This window comes from Podarcis tiliguerta (genome assembly GCF_965153285.1).
Source record: "Podarcis tiliguerta genome assembly, chromosome: 1".
In the NCBI taxonomy this organism is placed as follows: Eukaryota; Metazoa; Chordata; class Lepidosauria; order Squamata; family Lacertidae; genus Podarcis; species Podarcis tiliguerta.
Window position 1 is genome coordinate 73,900,323 of NC_139534.1, and position 24,351 is coordinate 73,924,673.

At 43.6% G+C, this 24,351-nt stretch overlaps 1 long non-coding RNA gene across 1 annotated transcript in view; it reads right to left on the reverse strand.

The window, feature by feature from the left end:
• Positions 1 to 24,325, reverse strand: part of LOC310682334 — a 36,733-nt gene extending 12,408 nt beyond the window's left edge. The window contains exon 1 of the long non-coding RNA XR_014513874.1: positions 23,699 to 24,325. This is a non-coding gene — a long non-coding RNA (uncharacterized lncRNA). The remainder of the gene's footprint in view (positions 1 to 23,698) is intronic.
• Between the last annotated feature and the right edge of the window lie 26 nt (positions 24,326 to 24,351).

A 24,351-nucleotide genomic window follows, 5' to 3' on the forward strand; every position in this document is an offset into this window, starting at 1 on the left:
GTTGCACTCAAACATCCAACAGTTTGGTTTGAGAAGTTCCTGGGCACTTGTTCTCACCTGTAGAGGGAGATGTGAACTGCATACACAACACCAGCCAGTTCCAGAATCTCACAAACCTGGGCAGCCCGGAGGCAATAGGAAGCACCCTATCCACCTGCTACCCAACACCACAGAGATGGCAAGCAGAAGCACCATGTTTGTTCAGGCTTCAGATCTCCCAGGCCAAGCATCTTTGTGGCTGAAGCCCAAGAACATAAGAAGATCCTGCTGACTTCTATCAAGTCCAGCATCCTCCTGCAGCTTCTGCCTCTAAGAGTAAAGGCAGGAGATAGACTATGGGCGCTTCTGCAATCTGATGGAAATTTTATTAAACCCCTGTATTTCAGTTCAAAACCCAGACTTTATGTATTCGCTCCCATATAGAGAGAGAGAGCTGGACCATAAAGAAGGCTGATCGCCACAGAATTGATGCTTTTGAATTATGGTGCTGGAGGAGACTCTTGAGAGTCCTGTAGACTGCAAGAAGATCAAACCTATCCATTCTTAAAGAAATCAGCCCTGAGTGCTCACTGGAAGGACAGATCCTGAAGCTGAGGCTCCAATACTTTGGCCACCTCATGACAAGAGAAGACTCCCTGGAGAAGACCCTGATGTTGGGAAAGATGGAGGGCACAAGGAGAAGGGGAAGACAGAGATGGTTGGACAGTGTTCTCAAAGCTACCAGCATGAGTCTGACCAAACTGCGGGAGGCAGTGGAAGACAGGAGTGCCTGGCGTGCTCTGGTCCATGGGATCACGAAGAGTCACACACGACTAAATGACTAAATAACAACATATATATATATATATATATATATATATATATATATATATATATTTATATCCTTATAAAGTGAAACTACCAATGAATCTGACTTCCCCCCTCTCTGTTATAGGCTTCCCACAGCAACTCTTTTTGATCCTTCTTGCTATCCAAAAGTTGCATACAGGCCTCCCTCTCTCTAACAATGCAACAGGACATCATGTTACAGGATGCTACTGGCTACCGCTAGCCAAAGCTTTAATCTCATTTGGTAGGCCTCCCATTTCGGAACACACTAATGTGCTAATCCCACTGCTCAGCTGTTTGAGCTGCAGATGGACAGGCATCTGATCTCATCCATTAGCCTTGCGCCAAGGAGTCATACAAAGCAGACATGCCTTGGTGCCTTGATCACAAATCAGGTGTAAGAGAGACAGGAGGTTGGCAGCGAGAGTATTTCAGTCCCCACAGCCTAATTATGCAGGGAAAGTTTTGCATAGTTAGCATCTAGTCTTATTGTGGATGCTTATTGTGTTTCACTAAAGGGAATCAACAATGACATAGGTCTGCTAATAAGTCAGCTTGCAAGGAAACTATAACATTGATTTTATTGGGTCAGGCTTAGTACAGCAGATCCAGCAAAAGCAGAGCTGCTTCTAATGCAGTGCCTTTGCACCTGCATATTTTTTTTTTGGGGGGGGGGAATACTAGAACAAGTTCAAAATGAAAATAGCAGCTTCAGAGGGGGAGACAATTGGGGGGGTTGGGGAAAGGGTTAAATCTCCTTCTCCTTGCGCCAAAGTCTCAACTCAGTTCATGCTCCACAGCTCCTTTTTCTAAGAAAAACACATTGCAGGTCCCAAGCATGTGTCTATTTTGGATTTGCTTTGAGTAAGGTGCTATTGGAAAGTAACAGGGAAAGACATATTGACTTAAGCAGTATGATAGCCCATAGCAGCAGCTACACATTGGACTGAGCAGTCACATGGACTACAGACTTGGTAGAAACCACTCAGTGGGCAGTATGTATGAACCAAGAGATTCACGGGCGGTCTTCTCTTTGCCCAGCTAGTACTCAGGTAGCACAGTCTCAGACCTGGTGGGCTAGTGACAGTTGAGAATGCATTTACAAGCAAAGCATGTGAGCTTCCTTTGAAGAATACTCAGAAACTTCAAGTGACTCAGAATGGCAGCTGTTAGATTGCTGACCAGAACTGGCCACACAAAACGTATCTTCTCACTTCTTAAGCAGCTTTGCTGGCTGCAACATCTGTTTTGAGGAACTATTCAAAGTACCATCTTTAACCTTTAAAGCCATTGACTGTCTGGGTTTCTTAGGGGCCACCTTCACCCATATGAACTTGACTTGAACATTGCCTTTCTGAGGCCGCCTCTGCCTTTTGATAGTTGGATGGGGACAAAGGAAAGGGGCTTCTCTGTTGTGTGCCCCAGTTATGCAACATGCTATTGGAAGGAACCTTACCCGGTGCTGAATTTGGCAGCAGTTGAGGACCTTTTAAAAAAAATTCATTGGCTAACTCTGTTTTAGGCTGCAACCTTTTATCCCTTTGCCTCTAAGTAAGGCCCACTGAACTTAAAGAGGCTAACTTCTGAACAGACTCACAGCAGGACACTGTTAGTTGACATGGATCTTCCAGTTTCTCTCTGTTCCTTTTACCAATGCTTTATTTTTTAATCCTTTTTCAACTCTGGATTGTTAGCTGCCTTGGGACTTGTACGTCTGAAGGGCAGGGTAAACAATGTTTTTTTAAAAAACAACAAAGTTGTGGCTGACTTTTGGCTATTTGTTTTTCTGCAAAGTACACCCTTTATGCTACGTTGACATTCGCCAAGTTTCCAATCCTCCCAAGTTGCCCCATATGCCCATTGTTCTCTGGCTAGAAGGAGGATCAAATGATGTAGCCCCATGCTGAGCATCTTGAGAGATGTGTTTCCTTGTTAAAAACTATGCTTTGTGGTGTGGTGTGATTCACTGCAGGGGGGAGCAGAAAGTAGATTGGAATCTACTGGTAGATCTCTTGGTGATCTGCAAGCAGATTGACAAGGGTGTGTTTTTTTTACTACCAGTAGTAAATGGTAGAAAACACAAACCAACTTTCCTCAGCTAAACTAGAAAGCTAAGCAGGAATGGAGTTTTGTGTGAAAGGGGATCACAGTCCCCAGTTTACTTCTGATCCTGGAAATAAATTGATAGGCTCAGAATGCGCTTCAGAGGCACTCTGTTATTTAATTCTAATTATATGTCATGTGTACTTGGCTCCAGTTGGTAGATCTTAAGAGTTGTAGTAAAAAAAAAGGAAAGAAAACTAAGCAGATCCAGCAAGCCTTGGATGACAGTCAGTTAGAATTCTAACTTACGTGTTGGTGTAGAGGAAAAAGCAGAAGGGAAGGAAGTTGAGGCAGTCATGTGGGGCTTAAGTCCAATGTTTTAAACTGCCACACCTCTTTTGCCATTTGGATGTCTTTTGCCATTTTGTGTTATACCATGCCTCCATGGCAGCCATTTTGTGACTGGTGGCCACAGCAACTTCTCAAAATTTAAAAGCTGCCGACTGGTCCATAAAGGCTAGTGCCCCCACTCCAGATGTTGTTGGACTCTTGCCTATCATCAGCCTCGGCCTGCAAAGCCAATGATAAGGAATGATGGGAGTTGTAGTCCAGCAATATCTGGAAGCCCACAGGCTCCCTGTTCCTGCATTACAAATAGATAACCTGGAGAATTACTCCTCAGAGTGCCTACCTGACCAATATTTTGACTCTCATATTTATTGGCCCAAAACACAGATTTTTTTTGAGGGTGGGGAAACACTGGCTTTCTTGGCAACTTCCCATAGCCAAGTTATATATTCCTGACTCAATACCTCAGTCGGTAGAGCATGAGAGTCTTAATCTCAGGGTTGTGGGTTCAAGCCCCACATTGAGCAAAAGATTCCTGCATGGCAGAGGATGGGACTAGATGACCCCTGTGGTCCCTTCCAACTCTACAGTTTTATGATTCTATGATTTATAAGACCTTCATCATTCAACTTAACTTGGATAGAATCATCACCATAACTTGGACTTTGAACCTGAGTATGATTTCATATGGGATGGTAAACTGAGAAGAAGACAGCTTTCTGTCCTTCCTTTTAATTAGTGTATCAATTGCAAATATGAGTTTGTGATAAGAATGACACATACAATACTTCCCTCCCCCGACACACACTGAAGGTACAATCCTTTACACACTTATTTGGGAGTGTCCCATTGAAATCAGTAGCACTTACTTCTTAGTAGACGTATATAGGATTTGCTGTTAATATAATGTATGAAAAGGGCTGGTCACCAAAATCCACAGGACAGCTCCCTCACAACTACATTATGCCTTACTGAATTCAATGGGACTTCAGAATAGCATTCTGTGGATTGGGGGCCACTATTTTCTTTTTAGAGTTGCCACCTTTTTCATGACTTTTTCCTGCGCTTTTAATAGCAACCAGACGTACAGAAATTTAAGCCAATGAAACTTTTCTTGGCATAGAAATAAAGTGATGTGTCACTTTAATTCATTAGGAGTATCCAATATTATTTTCCATTCTCTCCTGAAACTGAGAATTGAGTGTAATGAGAGCCTGATAAGAGTTAGCCAAATCTTCATATTGCCAGTATTTAAGTTCTACACTTCAAACTTTGAATACATTTTTGGTATAGATGAAGGATTTCAGGACTGAGTCGGTAAATGCTTATGACAGTTCAGTAACAAGACAAAAGATGCATTTGAAGTATAGGATTCAAATGAAGCATAACTTTTTAAAAAAGGAAGTCATTTTTTTTAATAAATGTTCACTTTAATTGGTTCAAAGTTCCATTTTTAAAATTAACTTTATTAATTAAAATAATTGAGGGTTTTTCTTTTATCAATGCAAAGTCACTTAACATAGCTGTTTGTCAGGCACATTACATATGCACATGGATTCAGTGCTTTTTTCTGGGGGGGACGGACGCATACCCCTAAACATTTTGTGAATCTAAGTTTGGCCTCATTGCGGGGCAGTATTTCTTTTTTTCTTTACTCAAAATTAAAACAAAACATATTAACCAGAAACATGTCATCCTTATTCCCCCCCCCCGTTTTTCCTCCCTCCCCCCACCCTCCCACACAAAACCCACCCACCCCCACCTCCCGACTTCCCATGACTTCAATATGAGTAGAAAAATGAGAGTTTAACAATGTTTAGATTAACCATGTTTAGAAAAATAAGGATATGACAAGAATTTGTTTCTCTTTTCTGTTTGTGTTTTTTTATATGTGTTATAATGAATAAAAAATTTTGAAAAGAAAAAAGAAAAGAAAAATGAGAGTACCCCTAAACATTTTTTTAGAAAAAAAGCACTGCATGGATTCATCCCCTTTCAGAGGAATTCATGTAAAAGAGAAACGGCAATGTATACAGGTCAGTGGCGGAGGAAGGGGATGTGGGGAGTGTGAGCTGCCCTGGGTGTCATCACTGGGGAGGTGGGTGACAAAATGACAAAAATATGAGTTTTTTTTAAAAAAAATGGGCTCACAAAACTTTTTAGTTCAGTCAACAAACATAATGAAATGCGGCCGGCACTTACCGCGGGGCCTGCAGCATTCTTGAGCCACGCATCTCTCCTGGGAGTGATGTTGTGGCTTGGGCGCCTGCAGGTTCCGCGCTGCCTGAAATGGAAGCATGGGGCTTGCATCTGCCCACTGCCTCTCCCTCAGCCGCCCTACAGCTGAGGGGGAGGCTGCAGAGAGGCTCCACACAGCATGTCCCGCCCCCATGGATGGCTCACCCTGCCCCTGAATGCAGGCCGCACCCGGCACCCGAGTGGCTAGCTACTCCACTGATACAGGTTAGGGTGTAGCTCACAGGTGTGGCAAAACCACAGTGATAACTTCGTACCAATCTAGTTGCTTCTGCTTACCAGCAGGAAGAAGGGTAAGGCAACAGCAGTATCAGGCCTATGTGGTGCATTGGCAGAACTAGTGCAGCATGGAGCCCCCAAATGGCCACTACCTTGCCCCTCCCCACCCTGTTAAGTGGTGGTGCCACTGCTTCTGGGAAGCAATTGCCAAGGCTCTGCCCCATGGCTGCTCCTGGTAACATTTGCGTATGTTGATTTATAAGTATAGATGCAAATTTAGAAATGATGACTACAGTTTAAAATTTAAAAATACAATGCATCTCACTATAGTGGGGGAAGACTGTGACCGACTGACCTTCGTATCTCCTCAGTCTGCTGCCCAGGTGTTATCAGTGGGTAACTTCAAGGCCTCTGTACTCCCTTGTTAATTCTTTATTTTTAAACAGAGCTTGGAGCTAAAAAAAGAGGACTTTGTCAAATAGAGGACTGTCCTCAGTAAAGTTAAACACATGACACTAAAACGCACTGAGCGAGACAGGCAGGCACACGCACACACACACTCCTTTTCATCCCCAAATCCCATGAGAAGCAGAAGTGTTAAGTCTCATAAGGTATGAATGCCAAAAGCCCTTACTCTTCCATCATCAGGAGGCATTTTTAGCTGTCCACTCTACTGTCTGAGCTCCCTGCCGTCATCCCTCTACTCTCCCTCCCCCCACCTTGTTGTAGAGGTGCTTGGTAGGTCATCCCTTGCTTATGTCTACAGCACAGGGGGAAATAACAGGCATGCCACCCACTCACGGTGGAATGATCAGCTTCCCTTTCACAGTCAAGCTTCAGAGGGTGAGAAGAAAAGGGAGTGGCCAGCCTGCGGGTGTATTACTACTAGACTGCTGGTTCGAGGATTTTGGCCTGTCTCAATTTACGGCCCGGGCAGCCAGGAACACCTGCTGCTCCCCTCCTTCCCCCCCAAAAAAGAAAGACAAATTCTACACAATTATCCGAAAAGCAGCAGGCTGGATTGGATGAATGAGAGCCAGTCTCTCCTTCACCTTCCCCTACCTCAGTAATCATAAGATTCACTACACAAGTTAGCCCTTTCACTGAGAATTTGGTTTCTCAGTGGCATTCACACTTCTTCATACTGGTGTTGAACACAGGTTAGGACCAAATGGATACATCCCTTAAACCAGGGGTAAGGACCCTCAGGCCTGGGGGCTGTATGTAGCTATCCAGGCTTCTCTGTTCTCAGGATTCCCCCAATGCCATGCCCCTTCTCCTCTGGGCACACTCGGCACCAGTTCTCCTCTGAGTGCTCTGTTGTCCCTTGGGAGTACAGCTGTGCCAGGGAAAACATTGAGGAGCCTTGCAAGAAGAGGTAAGAGTAAAGATACCACTTCTCTCCAGCATCCCAAAGCCTGAGATTCAAAGGCTGAATGACATGACAGAATGACCAGCAGCAAGAGGCTAGTGTCAAAGCTGTGTCAAAGGCCCAGAAAATGGAGTTTGGGGGGGGGGAATACAACAGAAAAAAATACCCACTTTTTAACAGATGGTAGGCAGAGGGTCCAGCAGTGGAAGCAACAACAAACAGGGTGTTGACAGGAGGTCTGGCTTGATACTTCAACTGGCTGAACTTGCCCCTTTGCCATTTTGAACCCTGCACAGTTCAGTGCCATATATACTGCTGTCAGGCAGGTGGCTTTCTGGGCTCTAAGAGCTGCCAAAATTGAGCGGCCCAACTGTGCTGTGGACAGAAGCACCAGACTGCCACTTGAATACCCTCACAATGGGTTATACTATGGGGAAATTCAAATTGTGTGTGGCGGACTGCAGCTGTACAAGCCCATTCCTCCCATCAGTGCTGGGCAAAGAAGAAGAAGAGGGGCACAAGTCAGATTTGTTGTCAACAGCAGAGGGCCCCAAGGACCCAGCATTTACCTGTGGGTGCCATATTAGCTTTCAGCTGAGGGCACCAGGACTGCCTGGGAACCATATTTTTTGCTGGCATAATTTTCTCGGCATTCTCAAACACTGTTCTCAGGGTTCCTGATGGCTGCTCTGACAAATATTATTTAAACTTGATCTACACCAGTATTGTGAAGTTTTTTTCATCAAATCCTATGTGACATGGTCAGAGTAGAGCCATTGATTCCAATGGACTTGTTACTTTACTTTATTGCTCTCAGTGAGTCATACTCTGAGTATGACCAACAATGATATCACCCTATTTAATGTTAGTTTTTCATTTCCCAGGAGACTTGGTTAGGTCACTGTTGGGCCATTAGAAATTTGCATCAGGAGTCTAGATGTTCCTAATTCAATCTAGGGCCAGCTAATACAGGCAGGGAAAGGTGTGAGCATGAACTGAGAGAGCAATGTCACAGAAAATTCTGAGGCACACTTGGAATTTGTGTGCAGAGGTGGCAGTTCTGAAAGACAAGGGCGGCATGCTGAAAATTCTGTCTGCATCCTCAAGCTGACCGTGATTTTATCCTAAAAGGGAGAGAAAAAAGGCAGGGCCAGCCCTACTATTAGGCAGATGGTGCAGGCTGTTCCTTCATTGTAGGAAAGGCATGTCTGTCATGAGGCCTTTCCTGGGCCACCTAAACTTGCCTGTTGCCTCAGTGGAGAATGCTATCCCATTACTAGTGCTGAAGTAGGTTTCAATTCCCAGTCAGGGAGGCAGCACCAACTTTTCTTCATCTCAAGCAGCAAATCATCCCTGCTCCAAGCATACCTAACCTTCAGTCTTAAGGAGCAGCAATATACCAAACATGACATGGAAATCAGCTAAGATACAGAAAGCACCAAGATACAGGTGCATCTTGCCTTGACAGAAAGGCAGCTTGGTTTATTGTTCTTTTGTGAAGAGACCCACAGAATCAAGGCCAGTCATGTTTAGCCTGGCTTCTGACCTTTCTGAATGTGTTTTTTCATGCTCAGGTAATGCTGCAATGCAGGGGTGGGGAGCCTATGGCCCTCTGGGCTCCAACTCCCATCAAGCTCAGCCAACAGGGCCAATGGTCAGGGAGCTGTAGTCTGGCAACATTGAGGACCAATACGCTCAGAGCAGCTTACTGAGACCCACCTTGGTGAGCTGCCATAATTTATTATTTATACCCCACCCATTTGGCTGGGTTTCCCCAGCCACTCTGGGTGGCTCCCAACAGAATATTAAAACAGAATAAAATATCAAACATTAAAAACTTCCCTAAGCAGGGCTGCCTTCAGATGTCTTCTAAAAGTAAGATAATTGTTTATTTCCTTGGCATCTGATGGGAGGGTGTTCCACAGGGCGGGCGCCACCACCGAGAAGGCCCTGGTTTTCTGTAACCTCACTTCTCGCAGTGAGGGAACCACCAGAAGGCCCTCGAAGCTGGACCTCAGTGTCTGGGCAGAACAATGGGGGTGGAGATGCTCCACAGTCGTTGGACTGTGTTTTGCTTGATGGGTCCCAACTTGTGCAGGCTTGGTGGGGTAGCCTCTGCTTCATGCCCAGCCACAAGTGCTGGCAGGCCAAACTGAGTGCAGTCCTCTAGTGGGCAAACGTGACATTTGACTGGAGCTCCCCTGTTAGCTTTTGCGCACATGTTGCAGCTATCAGGTTGCAGATGAGACAAATGGTGGCTCGGGGACTCCACACTGGAATGCTTTTGTATCTCAGCCTCTCAGGGCTGCATCCAGGATTCCCACGCAGAATGCTCAACAGAGATATTTTATGCAAAGCATAAAGCAAAGCTTGTTTATGCCCTGATTGCTTTTGACACTATCTTGCAGGCGACTAAAGTTCAAACGAGAAACAAATTGGCTTAGGAAACAGGTGGTGGAGGAAGACAGTTTAGAGAAAGAAAGCCATAAACAAAGGATGATTAGCGGGGAGGGAGGGATGGAGCCAGCACATCACAACAAGGTTACAGCCTCGCTCAAAATGTTTGGATTAAAAGGCTATCAAGCGCACAAACAGAACGATTGCTGTGAAACGCGCCCTCATTCAGCAGCACTTGACAGCATCCATTATATTAGTAACAGAATTGCTCCCATTATTTAACGTCTATTTAGCTCTAATAAGGGTCAACGCGGCAAAGTCTCGGGGCTTTCGACAGAGGAGACACATAGACAGCAGAAGGAGAGAAGCAAAGTAGCAAAGGCCGTACATCTGCCCCACCCTATATGAATTACATACTATCTCCACATGACAAGGATAGGGTGACTTGGGCAGCAAGCCCAAGGTGGGGGTTTAAAACTTTTTTCCCCAGCTCAGTATCTGGCATTTTCTAGAACAGAGATGAGGGGAGAAGGTGCCTCTGCCCTAGCATGAATACACAGGTGCTCTGTTCATGGTGATGTGGTGAACTATGAGGGCAATGAATCTCTTTATTTGCCTTACATGCCGCTGTTAAAGGTTGAGTCCTTTAAGCACAGTTGAAGTAAGTGTAAATATAATGGATAAATATAATGGATAAATATAGCCTTATAGCACACCTTTGAATGTGTGCTATAAGGTTATACCGGTAAAAAAACAACAACACCCACAGATACACATCCAAAGTTACACCCATCTCCTTGCTTGTAGGCATTAAAAATACAGAGTTTGCTGAATGATATACTTAAGTCTCCATGTTTCAGAAATATACCTGTAATCTGAAGACAATATGGGGGGGCTCCAGAATCAGAAATCGGTTATCAAATCTGCTGTGGGTGTGCAAGAGGAAAACTCCTGTTTTGCTTTCTGATGACTTTGCAGATCTGCAGGTGTAAGAAAGTCTTTTTGTCCCTCTGTATAGAAAGCCATTTTTATTAGGGTCCTTCTCTTAGTGTAGGCAAAGTCTTTGATCAGGAGCCAAAGCTTTTGACTTACAGGGGAGGCAGGGGTGGTGGTAATCCTGTCTACGTATCTTGTGATTTGGATCACGCCCTTGAGAGAGGAGTAGCGTTAGGTGGGGGTGAATGGCAAAGAATACAAAATACTGAGCCTCCCTTTATAGAGCTTTGGGGAAGCTTCTGCAGGGTATTAAGTCCTCCGTGTTTCTGATCTAAAACAGTGATTGGGACAGTGATATTTATTTGGTAGACCTAGCCCCAGGTTCTGATATGATTCATGCTTTTAAGGTTAGGGTGTACAGAGCGTGACTGTGGCAGAAAACATACACAAACTTTGGCAAAGACCCCATCCTTTTCTTCTCAACATGGCCAGGCTTGCCTCAAACATAAGAAGCCTGTTTTGTGCATCTTCTAATGGCCAGCAGGTGTTCCGTGGCTGCTTGTATGCCGAGCAGAACACAGTGTACTAAATGAAGTGCTTCCAGTAATGGATATCCCCACTGCAGTCTGGAAGACTCTCAAAGTTGAACTTTTAACAGAGCGTGGAATTGTCTGTTTGACAGGAGCCCTAATCAAGATTGCAGAAAAATAAGAACAAGAAGGACTCTGATGCATCAGGCCAAAGGCCCATCTAGTCCAGCAGCCTCTTCTCACAGTGGCCAATCATGTGCCTTTGGGAAACCTGCAAGTGGGAGGTACTGCAAGTATCCAGAGACATACTTCCTCTGACAGTAGAGGCAGTGCAGAGCCATCATGGCTAGTTGTACCACTGATAGCCTTTTCCTCTTTGAATAGGCAGCCTTTGGATAGCAACGCCACTTGTGTTTGATAAAAAGCCAAGGAAGCTGTATTCGTCTGTAAGAAGACTTCCCAAATCTAGAGCTGGGCAGTACCTGTATTAGGACCAACCAAAATGTTACAATATTGTGAGCAAGGTTCTGAGTTCTCTGAATTTATTTATTACTTTGTTGCTTACTATCCCGAAAAAGGCTTGCTACACACAAAAAGGGTAGTATAGTATCATTTTATTTTTGTTATTTTCAGAATATGGATAGATACCTTTTCAAGAGAGCAAGAGCATCAAGTGACACGGAGGACAACCCTAGTTTTGATCCAGAATCGCTGTTCAAATGGAGTACAGAAGACTCATTTATTATTATATTTTGGGAATGATTCGAGTTCTTATGCAGCTGCATTGTTTTGTACTTTCTGCATGTCTCGTGATCATATTATAAAGTAGTTGTGTTTTATGTTATAAATCAAATCTTGCTAGGAGTTGTTTATTTTTGTTTTGTCCAATGTATTTCTTATCAATAAAAAATTCAGTGTGGCAATTTTTATTCTGAAAGTGTGAAAAATATATGAGAACCACTGACCTAGAGCATTGCTTCAGCTCTTTACGAAAGAGATTGCAAAATAAATGTTTAATCAAATGAGCATGTCAGACACCTGAAGAAAGTAAGAAAAAAGCTAGAAGCCTGCCTGAAGCATGAAGAAAAGGGTGAAAACAGACACTGGATTCAGTGCCAGATCTATGTGTCGGTAGAAGAGTGAAGGCAGCCCTGAAGCAGGAAAAACCCCATCTGGCTCCTGTAGTTAGTTAGGTACACCCGCACACACCCTAATGTTTGTTTCCTGAAGGCTATAGGAATTTCACCATTCCGCTTAAAATCAATTTCCAATTGTATAGCATATGAATCACATAAACATGCAAAAGGAACCCCCAAAAAGTGCCCTCTGGCAAGAAAGGAGTGGACATTCATATGCAGAGAACACATGTATGACCAGGTTCCATAGGGCTGTTTTACATGAGCCAAAGGCTATGTGCATGTCTAGAGGAATGTTTTCGTTTGAACAGCCTAGGGCTTGCCAATCAGAAGGTCGGCGGTTCGAATCCCCATGAGAGGGTGAGCTCCCGTTGTTCGGTCTCTCCTCCTGCCAACCTAGCAGTTCAGAAGCACATCAAAGTGCAAGTAGATGAATAGGTACCGCTCCGGTGGGAAGGTAAACAGCACTTCCGTGCACTGCTCTGGTTTCGCCAGAAGCAGCTTAGTCATGCTGGCCACATGACCCAGAAGCTGTCTGCAGACAAACGCCGGCTCCCTCGACCAGTAAAGTGAGATGAGCGCCGCAACCCCAGAGTCATCCGCAACTAGACTTAATGGTCAGGGGTCCCTTTACCTTTTATTGAGTTTTGTTACTCTACACAGTGAGGAGTCCCGGGTGGCGGGGGGGGGGACAGCATTTACCTGGTTTTTGACAAATAAGTTGCATATAAATTTATTATTAACAACAACAATAACAATATCCTTTGGAAGGAAGTCACAAAAGGTTTAGGGTATTTTCTAATAGTGGAGTTTATTTAGAGAGATGCAAGTTGAGCACTGGTAGTGGCGTAGGTTAAAAACTTGTCTGCTGTTTCCCCATCAGATCTCCAGGGACAAGCAGCCAACAACCCCAAAATATACAGCTGAAACTGAATTCTCCGTGTGTCCCCCTCACTTTGCCTTATGACACTTTCAAACTGACCCTTAGTCATGCTGGCTTGGGCTGCAGGATGGGAGTTGAAGCCCATTGACATCTGGAGGGCCACATGTTCCTCATCCCTGCACTATTGGGATAAGGCCTTGTCCCCTGAGAATGTATCTGGGGAGCAGGGGCAGCCCCTGTGTCTTATATAAGGAGAATACACAATCTGTACCTCACAAACATGCCCATCATAGAGGTGCCGGAATCCACGTGAGAAGTGCCAGAACTGAGTTCCTTTGAGTTCTCCCTGGAAAAAAGCCCTGCTTTTAACCCAATACTCTTCTTCTTGGGTCAGAGCTCTTCTGAAAACAGTTTCTAGTTGATGTTGGGAAGACGTGCCACTGTATTATTAATGAATAACTATGGATATATACAGAAGAGCCACCTACAGAAGATTCACTTTTGCTAGAGGCGTTTTTGCAGTGGGGCTTACTCCCAAGTAAGAGTGTGTGACGTTGCAGCCTGTGGATGCACGCAAATCCAGCAGGATCTGCCACTAGCCAATCCATAACATATAGATGGGCTTGGGGAAAATACACAGCTTCGTCCCCCCCCCCCCCCCCCGTGAAGTTTTTACTGTGCACATCCATTAATTCATTATTGTAAATTATTTTTGAGCACAGAAAGTTCATTATTTGAAGCAGCTTGTTGCTTCTGCACACAAGTCCATTAAGAAGCTTTTATTATGCTGCATCAATGATCTCCTTTAAGATGATCTCTGATGGGTGAAAATGAAATCTGTGTCTTGCATAAATACCAGTAAATCGTTTGAGCTATGGGAAAAGAACAGGAAGCACCGTTGGCGTGTACTAAAATAAAGCTTACTCTCTTTGATTTCCTCATTATTTGCTCCTTGTGAGACTCAAGCATTACTTTATTTATTCCTATGTGTGATTTTATTTATAATTTATTTGGAAGCATTTACCCAAGTGCTTTGCAATATTGTGGCTCCTACTAACTATTCTGAATAGCATTTTTGCTATTCAAACACACACACACACACACACACAAATTCTACAAGCTGCAGATCACTCACAAATCAAGCAGATATGAGCAGATGGAGCTACAGAAATATAACCTTTTCTCTTAAAAAAAGAGAAAAGAAAGGAAAATAAAAATTAACAGCCACCAAAATGTCAGGTCAAACCTCCCTTGTGTTAATAATTCTAATATTCTGCTCAAAACTAAGACCATGGATTTTCACTGCATCTTGGAGTGAATACAAATTGGAGCAGGTTTCACAATGCATAAGCCAGAACACATGTGAGTGGGCTCTATGATGCAGCATCACACCCCGTGGAGTTGTTAGGCAAGGCAGAACACGATGCAAGATCATAGAATCATACTGTAGAATCTTAAGAGTTGGGAGGGACCCCAGGGGTCATCTAGTCCAACCCCCTGCAATGCAGAAATCTCAGCTAAAGCAACTATGACAGATGGCCATCCAACATCTGTTTAAAAACCTCCAAGGAAGAAGAGCACTTTTGCATTTGGAGGCACAGCTCCTAGTAAGTGTGATGAGGGAAATATTTCCAGTGGTCTCTCCAGTGTGATATGTTTGAGCAGCTTTCCATAGGTAGAACAATAGACTGTATTCAAGCAGTCTGAAATACATTTCAGCTTTAAGTTCACTGCTATAATCTGCATCCCAAGACTCAGTAAGTGTTTACTTCCTGTGGTGCTGGGGGGGGGGGGCGGGATGTGACATGTGAGCAAATCCTGAACCTTGAGCCATGTGTGTGTTTCCCTCTGATTAGACATATTGACTCCATTATGTAAAAATAACTGTGATTCATTTGTATGATTTCGAGTTGACTAGTCATAGTGAACCAACCAAGTTCCACATTAGGAACTTGAAGACCTGTCTGTAGCACATGCCCATAGGTTAAATTGCCACTTAAATCTGAGAGCACCCTTTTCAGCCCAGCAGGCCAATTCCTAAACTCCTGACAACCCACTTTGACAAGTAGGTGGGGCTACCCACCTATCAGTCACCTGACATCATCATGACATCAGGTGACTCGTTTTTCCTTTTCAGTGTAGCCCAGAAATTCCAGAGTGTTGCAATGTCTTTACCTGCCCCACACCTGTTGGACCTAATTAAGCCCACAGGCCTGATGACGTCTTAGAGCATCTTCGCTTGCCTACCTGATGTAAGCTGTCTGTCATTTTGCCATTCAGAATTAAGCATGTCAGTTAAAAGCTGCCTGTTACTATGACTTTAAATTCATCCATCAGTCCATAAGACGGCCAACCTAAACATGTCTGAAAGCATCTATAGCCCTACTTACAGCCTGAGCCAAACCATATTCACTCAGAAGAAAGTCTCCTTGATTTATTTGGGTAAGTTTAGGACTACAGCTTTAGACGGCTGGGAAATTCTGACAATCCAATCTAGTGATCTGATTATAAATGAGTGAAATAATTACTGGACCACTTTATCCCAGAATGGTAAAATGATAGTTACAACAGACAGGTTTGTTTTAAGTTAAGGAATCATGGAACTATTGACCTGCGAGTTGCTCAATATTTAAAAATATTCCCATCCCATTAAGATCAGGGGTTGTCAACCTGGTCCCTACCGCCCACTAGTGGGCATTTCAGGATTCTAGATGGGTGGTAGGGGGTTCTACGGCACAAGCTGAATCCTCCTTCCACCGAGCACTAGTGGGCAGTAAGGAAATTTTACCATCAAGAAAGATGCATTAGTAGGCGGTAGGTATAAAAACGTTGACTACCCCTGCATTAGATCAAATAATAGTTTGCAGGACTGAGCTGGGTGCCTGGAAATCTGTGGATGTGGCTTTGCTTACATCACTTCACGTTGCAAGCAATGGTAACCCTCTCTTTTATTTGCTTATATGTTGATGCAAAATTCCACAGCCATAATTAGGATAAATTAGGATAAAATTTCAGAATCTATGATCAGCATCCACGTGGTGTCCAGAAGTTAACTGGAAGATGGATTATTATTCACTAGATCTCAGTCCTGCTATTCTGGGGTCTTCAACAAACAGTTACCCAGCCCTGATAGTCTACAGTCAAACAGTAGAATTTTGGTACTTGTTGGTTCACTTTAAAGGCCTGGAAACTTCAATCATCAAGGTACAACAAAGTAAAGACAGATTTATTTATATACCCATTTCTGCATGAGTGTAATCCAAAGTAGTTTACAACTAATAATAGCTACATTAGCAATAACACTTCTATCAATAGCAATCCATTGCAAAATAAAAATAATAAACAAAAATGATCAAAGAATTCACAAAACAGTCAGTTTCAATAATCTGTGCAATACAAAATCTCTCTTCCTAAAAAGACACAAAATATTTTACTAGTAAAGGTCCCAACAGTAAAACAACATTCAATGAAAAATAAAACTTATACAAACTAGCAAAAAGAAGACTTTGGCACAAACACTGAGAGAAAATACACAAATATCCCTAGAGATCCAACAGAAATGTATTTTGCAAACTGATTGTTATTGCAATTGATCAAATACACTGCTTGTTTTTTAGAGGTATTACAGACTCCCCCAGTGGCCAAGTTTCATATACTTTCACTGGAGCTACTATTTCAATACTGATTGCTGCAAAAGTGACTGTCAGTGAGTGTGTGTCTGCTCAACAGGCTTTCTTGCACTAACAGACCCGCCAGTAAAAATAGGCAATTTAAAATGGAGTACAAATTTAATATTAGATTACAAATGTCATAAATGTATATAAAGTATTTACACAATGTGACACCCTCCAGCTGATTACAGTAACAGGTGTGTGTGTGTGAGAGAGAGAGATGGACACACTGAAATTTGGGTTGAAGCCTAGAGACTGCCAAAGTAGATACAGTATCTGGGGAGCTGCATTATAGGATTGTCTATTTACTTCTACTTCCACTCTGCTTTAATAATTGTCAATCAGTAAAATATGACAAAGCAGCCATGTCTTCAATAAGTTTCATTCAAAGGAAACTAAACTCAGAAGTGTGGTCCCTAGAGCACCTTACCCAGGCTTCCTCAACCTCGGCCCTCCAGAGGTTTTGAGACTACAATTCCCATCATCCCTGACCACTGGTCCTGCTAGCTAGGGATCATGGGAGTGGGAGGCCAAAAACATGTGGAGGGCCGAGGTTGAGGAAGCCTGATCTCACCAATCAAGGAAGTGCACAACAAGATCAAAGTAGATAGTGTTGTAGTAATTAATGGCAGGAGCCTGTCTTGACTCCCAATATCAGCTGACGCATCACTAACCCAATTAAGTCCTTTTTTCTGCATTTTTTTTAAAGAGTCAACATACATATACAAAAAGAAAAAGAAAAAAATGAGATGACACTACAAATGCCACTACCAACAATCAAAAGTTATAATAAAGTTATACCCAGCTCTCCCACCCCATGAGTCTTCCCTCCACCAGTTCTCATCTGCACCTTATCCCATACGTTCTACATTGCATATATTCCAATTCGAATCTATGAACTTATGGTAATTTTCCGATCTTTACCCCTCTTCTCATTTGGGTTTGATTATACTGTGCAAACTTATTCCAAGCATATCAGCATGTTATTGTTCGAACAATGTTTATCGATATACTCCTCATAGTACTTCCATTGAGATCTTAGTTTCTGATTTGATTGATATCTTATTATCACAGTTAGTCTTGCCAGTTCTTTAAAATCTGATAACTTATTTAACCAGTCCCCTTTTGAGGGTATGTGAGCACTCATCCAATTTTTCACTAACAGTAACCTTGCCGCTGCTGTTGCGTAAAGCAATAAATTTCTTCTGTCTTGTGGGATCTCTTTGCCCAGAAAGTTTAGTAAATATATTTCTGGTTTTTTTCTCCAAAGGAATTTTAAACATTTTTTTCAACTCCTCATGCACACTATTCCAAAACACTTTCACTCTCCCACAACCCCACCACATATGAATTAGTCTGCCCTCAGGATCTTTACATGTCCAACAGCAACTGGAGTTTGACTTATATACCTTGGCAAGTTTTACTGGCCTTATATGCCATCTATGAAACATTTTCATAATATTCTCTTTAATTGCATTGGATGCTGTAAATCTGATATCAATCTTTAATCATCTTTCCCATGGTTCAACTTCATGCCCGATATCCTGTGCCCATCCCAATTAAGTCCTGATGTGCAGGGTAAGCTACTTGCATGACATCAGGAAAGGTAGGGGAGGGGAAAAGGCCAATCAAGGTGAACATCAACAAGGGCCTTGGCTGGTCATAGTCTGGCCACACTTACCTATCCTTCGGATTAGATTATTGTAATATGCTTCCTATAGGGCTACCCTTGAAGACAGTTCAGAAGCTGCAACTAGTGCTCAATTCAGCTGCCTGGATATTAACTGGTACTTCTAGATGAGCCTACATAACACAGGTATTGAGGGAACTGCGTAGGCAGACTATATGCTTTGGAGGCCAAGTCACAGTGTTAATTTGACTTGTAAAGCCCTAAATGACTTGGGGCTGAAGGAATGCCTCACCCCATATCATGCTGCTCAGGAGCGGTTCTCTTACTGGTCACGGTCCCAGTTGAGGTACAAGGAAGAGAAAATTATCCATGGTGGCAACCCATCTCTAGAATAATCTAGCCCTAGAGGCACTTCTTGGCAGCTGGGGGGGGGGGTCTTTCTTTGCACAGGCATTCAGAAATGCTTAGTTTTATGCTGTTGCTATGTTCATGTTTATCTTTTATTGAAGCTCCTGGTTTATGGTGAAATTCTGATACCAGATTTTTCCTTCCAGGGACATTTCAAGGAAAGGTAGGGCCTATAAGTGATGATTCAGGTTTAAGATACCCTGCTTCAGAGTGAATCTGGAGGAACATTGGCTTTGATTATCCACTGGCAGCCTCACAACTCTATGATCCTATAAATAAAGAGTTAACAAACTACATGGTTGAAAGTGAAAGTTAATTAACATCCCCATCCAAAGTCTTTTAGAACCTTCTCCAAGGAATCAGCAAGTTCTTCTGTGTCAGTATTATCATACCAGTCACATTTATCATATCAATCAGAGTTTTCATGTGCACAGAAGGGAGAAAAGCATCATAATGACATAAATTCCAACAGCTGATGCACAAAAAGGTCCTTCCATATGTCCGCTGTGCACTCCCACACTTGCCAGAAGTGAATGTGAAAACTCTCTAAATGAGCTTGTGCCAGTCAATCTCTGCAAAATTAATCAAGAGAAGCATTCTGTGGCATATAACAAAATGCTGGGTTCTTCTTACATGCAAATCAGTCGGCACTTCAGATTAATCATAAGGCATTTTCTCTGATGTGTACCAGTACAGAAATCTGCTATGTGACGTGAGGCCAGGTGTCCACATGAACATATGCATGACGAATCCTTAAACACTTCCCAAAGCATGCACAAAACGGTGGCCTCTACTATGGGGTGTCATCAATTCATCTATGAGACTGTGCAAGCAAAGCGAGTGCTGAAACTTATTCTGGGTTCTGCCAATAAGTAAGGTTGTAAACAAAAACCGAGGCCAAATTCTCAGAAGCAGGAGTTTGATTATGCTGTAGTAATTGTAAGATAGCTAAAAATAATCAAAAAGTGGGCTAAGCCAGGACAAAAGTGATTTGCAATGTAGGCAGGTTTTTTATTTTTAAAAAATAGCATTCATATCCGCATACCCAAGACGGTTATAAAAAAAACAAAAAACCCTACCCCAAGAGATCCCATCCAGTTCCCAACCATTTTCACCTGCCTGAATGAGCATTCTGCCAAACTTGAGTACAATGCCAACATTTCTTCTACATTCTTTTACTCAGATCAGTGTATTCTGCTGGGGCATATGGAAGACTCCCTCTGTAACTGGGGGCAATCCCACAAAACTCTTGATTAACATTTCTGGAGGCACAGGATGACCTTTCAAGATCAATTAAATGTGTTTCAATCTAGTGAGAAGAGGCTCAAAAATTATTCTTGGCATGACGCAAGCAAGTTGTAACTTCGGAAGAGTTCTTAACAGATTTAGCTGAAGCCAAGCATGTGCCCATGTGCCTCTTAACGAACAATATGTTTTGTTTTCAGCTCAAACCTGCATTGCTTCTGTTGTCTCAGAGCTGCCCCAAGTTGCTCAAGAGGCAGCACATTAAGGCTACAATCCTAAACACACTTACTAAGGAGTCCCTTTGAACTCAGTGGGATTTACTTTTGAGTAAACATACTGAATAAACATTCGATATTTATTGCAATGTTAAGTATGGGCTCTGTTGCAAGATGACTGAATGAAGACACAATAACAGTAAGGTAAAGGTAAAGGACCCCTGACAGTTGAGTCCAGTCACGAACGACTCTGGGGTTGCGGCGCTCATCTCACTTTACTGGCTGAGGGAGTCGACATTTGACCCGACAGTTTTTCTGGGTCAAGTGGCCAGCATGACTAAGCCACTTCTGGCAAAACTAGAGCAGTGCACGGAAACGCCATTTACCTTCCCGCTGGAGTGGTACCTATTTATCTACTTGCACTTTGACGTGCTTTCAAACTGCTAGGTTGGCAGAAGCTGGGACTGAGCGACGGTAGCTCACCCCGTTGTGGGGATTCAAACCACTGTCCTTCTGATCAGTTTAGACAACAGTGCCACCCCCATGGCTGTATTATACAGTTAGTTCTACATGAGTCAACTCAACATATATTTTTATCATACAGTACCAGTATAGGTCATGGGGGCCACAGGAAAGAGGTAGAGAATCAAGCACCTGATTAATCTCAGCCATGTCAGCACAGAGAGATCATGTATAGCAGGCACAGGCAAACTCGGCCCTCCAGATGTTTTTGGGACTACAACTCCCATCATCCCTAGCTAACAGGACCGGTGGTCAGGGATGATGGGAGTTGTAGTCCCAAAACATCTGGAGGGCCGAGTTTGCCTATGCCTGATGTAGATCACCTTAGAACACAGGAAGCTGCCTTCTACTGAGTCAGACCATTGGTCCATCTAGCTGGGTGTTGTTAACACTAACTCATAGCAGCTTTCCAGATTTTCATGCAGAAGTCCTCAGTCCTACCTGAAGATGTCAAGATTGAACCTGGGGCCTTTTGTATGCAAACTCTACCAAGCCCTTCCCCACCTTTTGACATGACAACACAAATATAGCTGCTGAAGCGCTTGCAGTAGCTTGTTAAGAGATAACCTGTGCTGAATTCAGCCCAGGATGGCAGAGGAGCACACCTGCCTTGCTACTATGTGATGCAGAGGTAGGGACAATACTAAAGCGTTCATGAGAATAAATTCCTTGGTCCTGTTGTAGCTTGTACTGTGATCTGTGGGAAGCTACTCTGGCTTTGGTGGTTTGTGGATCACAATCCATACCATACATTTAAAGCACATCAAATGGACATTAATTCCTGCACAGAATCCTGGGGACTGTAGTTTGCCCCCCACAGAGCTACAATTCTTAGTGCCAAACTACAGTTCCTAGGATGGGGGTGGCATGTGCTTTAAATATACATTGGAAGTGCTTTAAATGAGATGGCTCAGTTGGTAGAGCACGAGTCTCTTAATCTCAGGGGCGTGGGTTCGAGCCCCAGACTGGGAAAAGATTCCTGCATTGCAGGTGGATAGACTAAATGACCCTCCTGGTCCCTTCCAACTCTACAATTCTATGACTTTATGGAATGTATGGTGTAGAGGATGTACATATCTGGATTTTATTCTACCAGCTAATTTTGTATGTCCACACATCAGCTGCAGGTTCCTAAAAAGGACACCATTGCCAAAGCAAACTGGCAGTTAGCTCATGGAACACCATAAAGTGCAAACATCTGGATTATATTACAGAAACATTTTATAGTGTTTTCAGCCCCAGCATGTCCCTGGCCGAAAACGTGTTTGTGATTTGACTTTGTTCATTGACATAAATTCCTTCACATTTGAATGTCTCATTGAAAGGCACATAGCAGAATGCTCCATCACACAACTGAAGGGGTGACAACCTTAAAATGAATCCCAGAAGCTGGGAGTCCCTCTGGGTGTATAAGGGCTAGTAGTGGGCATCTTGGTCGTGTCATTTATTAAGCCAAAGCATGTGCTTTCAAACAAGAGTTCAAACACTTTGGGATGAAATTAACAACACATAAGCACATGCCCTTCAGGCAGACCCTAGTCCACACCCATTTCTGTAAAAAAAAAAAAGCTTTGGCATGCAATGGGTTTGTCCTTCTTGCACCCGATGCTTTGATCACTTTAACAACACAGAAGAAACTCGCCCCACACACTAAGATTAAATTGACGACAGATGAAGCACTCAGGAAAAAGTGCATCACACATACAGCCAGCAGGCATAGTGCTGAGGACATAGCCATGTGCATCAAGAAGGGATTGATTCAGTATTAGCAAAAAGCATCCCTTGTACAGGCAGCAGATGTGTAGCCAATCTTATGCACATTTACTCAGAACTTAGTCCAATAGAACTCATTTCCAAGGACTTGGAAGGCTAATATGGTGACCTCCAGATGTTGTTGGACTCTACTTCCCATCATGCCCAACCATTGGCCAGGCTGGCGGAGGCTGATGTGAGCTTGAGCCCAACAACATCGGGCAGTGGAGCCAGGCACCACGTTGGCTACCCAGCTTCAGGAAGTATACATAGGATTGCCACTTTAAACATTCAGTATATTTTTCAATAGTATGGTGATTTTACTCCTGCAGAAAAATAGTTGAAAAGCACGGGGCGCATTGTGGAACATGAACTCAGATTACTCAAAGTTTAACTAATTCTCCACCCACAAGATCATACTGATGGCATTTTTAGAATAGGCTGCACTTTGCAAATGTTATCTGGGCTGCCCTCACAACATCCTTGTGTTGTGTGTTAGGGCATGGCACCATAATCCGTATTGAAGTTTACCTGTGCCACCATTTATATTAGGGGTGTGACATTCACATGTTCCAAAAGCCAGTGCATCTGTAGTTTTATAGATGCCATTTATGTTGATTTTATGTAGATTTTTTTGATAAGAAATAAGGCTCCCTTTTCACACATCACACAGATGTTGGGGGCAAGTGGAACACATGGCCACTTAAGGGTGGGGCCAGCAAATGAGGTTCCCCTCTCCATTCCACAAATTTACTGTACACATGGATGTGACCCTCTGAACAGAACTATTATCTCTAGGATGATGATTCCACTACTTTGTTTTCACAGGAAGAGGATGGCACTGTAGTCTAAAACACTGAGCCTCTTGGGCTTGCTGATCGGAAGGTGAGCGGTTTGAATCCATGTGACAAGGTGATCTCCCGTTGCTCTGTTCCAGCTTCTTCCAACCTAGCAGTTTAAAAGCACGAGTAGACAAATCAGAACTGCTGTGGTGGGAAGGTAAATGGCGTTTCTGTGTGCTCTGGCTTCTGCCATGGTGTTCAGTTGTACCAGAAGCAGTTTAGTCATGCTGGCCACATGACCCAGAAAGCATTCTGTGGACAAAAACCAGCTTCCTCGGCCTAAAGCAAGATGAGTGCCACACCCCATAGTCGCCTTTGACTGGACTTAACTGTCCAAGGGTCCTTTACCTTTGGATTTACCTCCACACTGAGTCAGAAATGCTGAAGGGGCACACACCTAGTCAGTCCAAAGGCCTTTTGAAGCCAGTATTTCAGTCTCCCAGGAAACAAAGAGTTCAAAGTTACCAAAGATTTCAAAGCGAGGCTGTGGAATATAGTTGCTGGGTTGGACTTCACGGTCAAGTTCCACACCATCATTTTGGGCAGGGGTACCAACTGGAATAAAATATGGGGGGCAGCCAGGGGGGCAGGGGGCAACTGCCCCCTAAATCAAGTAAATAAATAAAAATACTTAACCAACTGACCAACTACATTGCTGATAGTTCTGTTCTGCTCCCCCTAACATAAATACTGGCTATGCCCATGGGCCCTGGTAAGGTCCGCCCTGCATCATCGATCACACTTTTTGAATGGCAATGTCCATCAACTTTGGGGGCCCTCAAATATTTTACCGGGAGGCCAAAGGGACCTAAACCCCTAGGAGTTGGCTCCTCTGGTCTTGGGACTCGCCATGCAAAGCGTCGCCCTCAGCATACCAGTCTTGCACTCATGCCCTAAAGGCATCTGGCTCGAAACTGCGGGAGCCGAATTCTCTTTGCGTTCCCTGCCTATCTCACCCGGCAAGCGCGTCGCACCCGCCCGGGGAGGAGCTCTCTGCTCTTCGGAGGGCACCTCCGTTTCCATCCGTGCTGGGCAAACATCTTGCTCGCACTTTCTCGGCCTTTGGACCCCACTTGGTAACCATTAACACACGCGCCCCATTTACTTCTCTCCCCCCC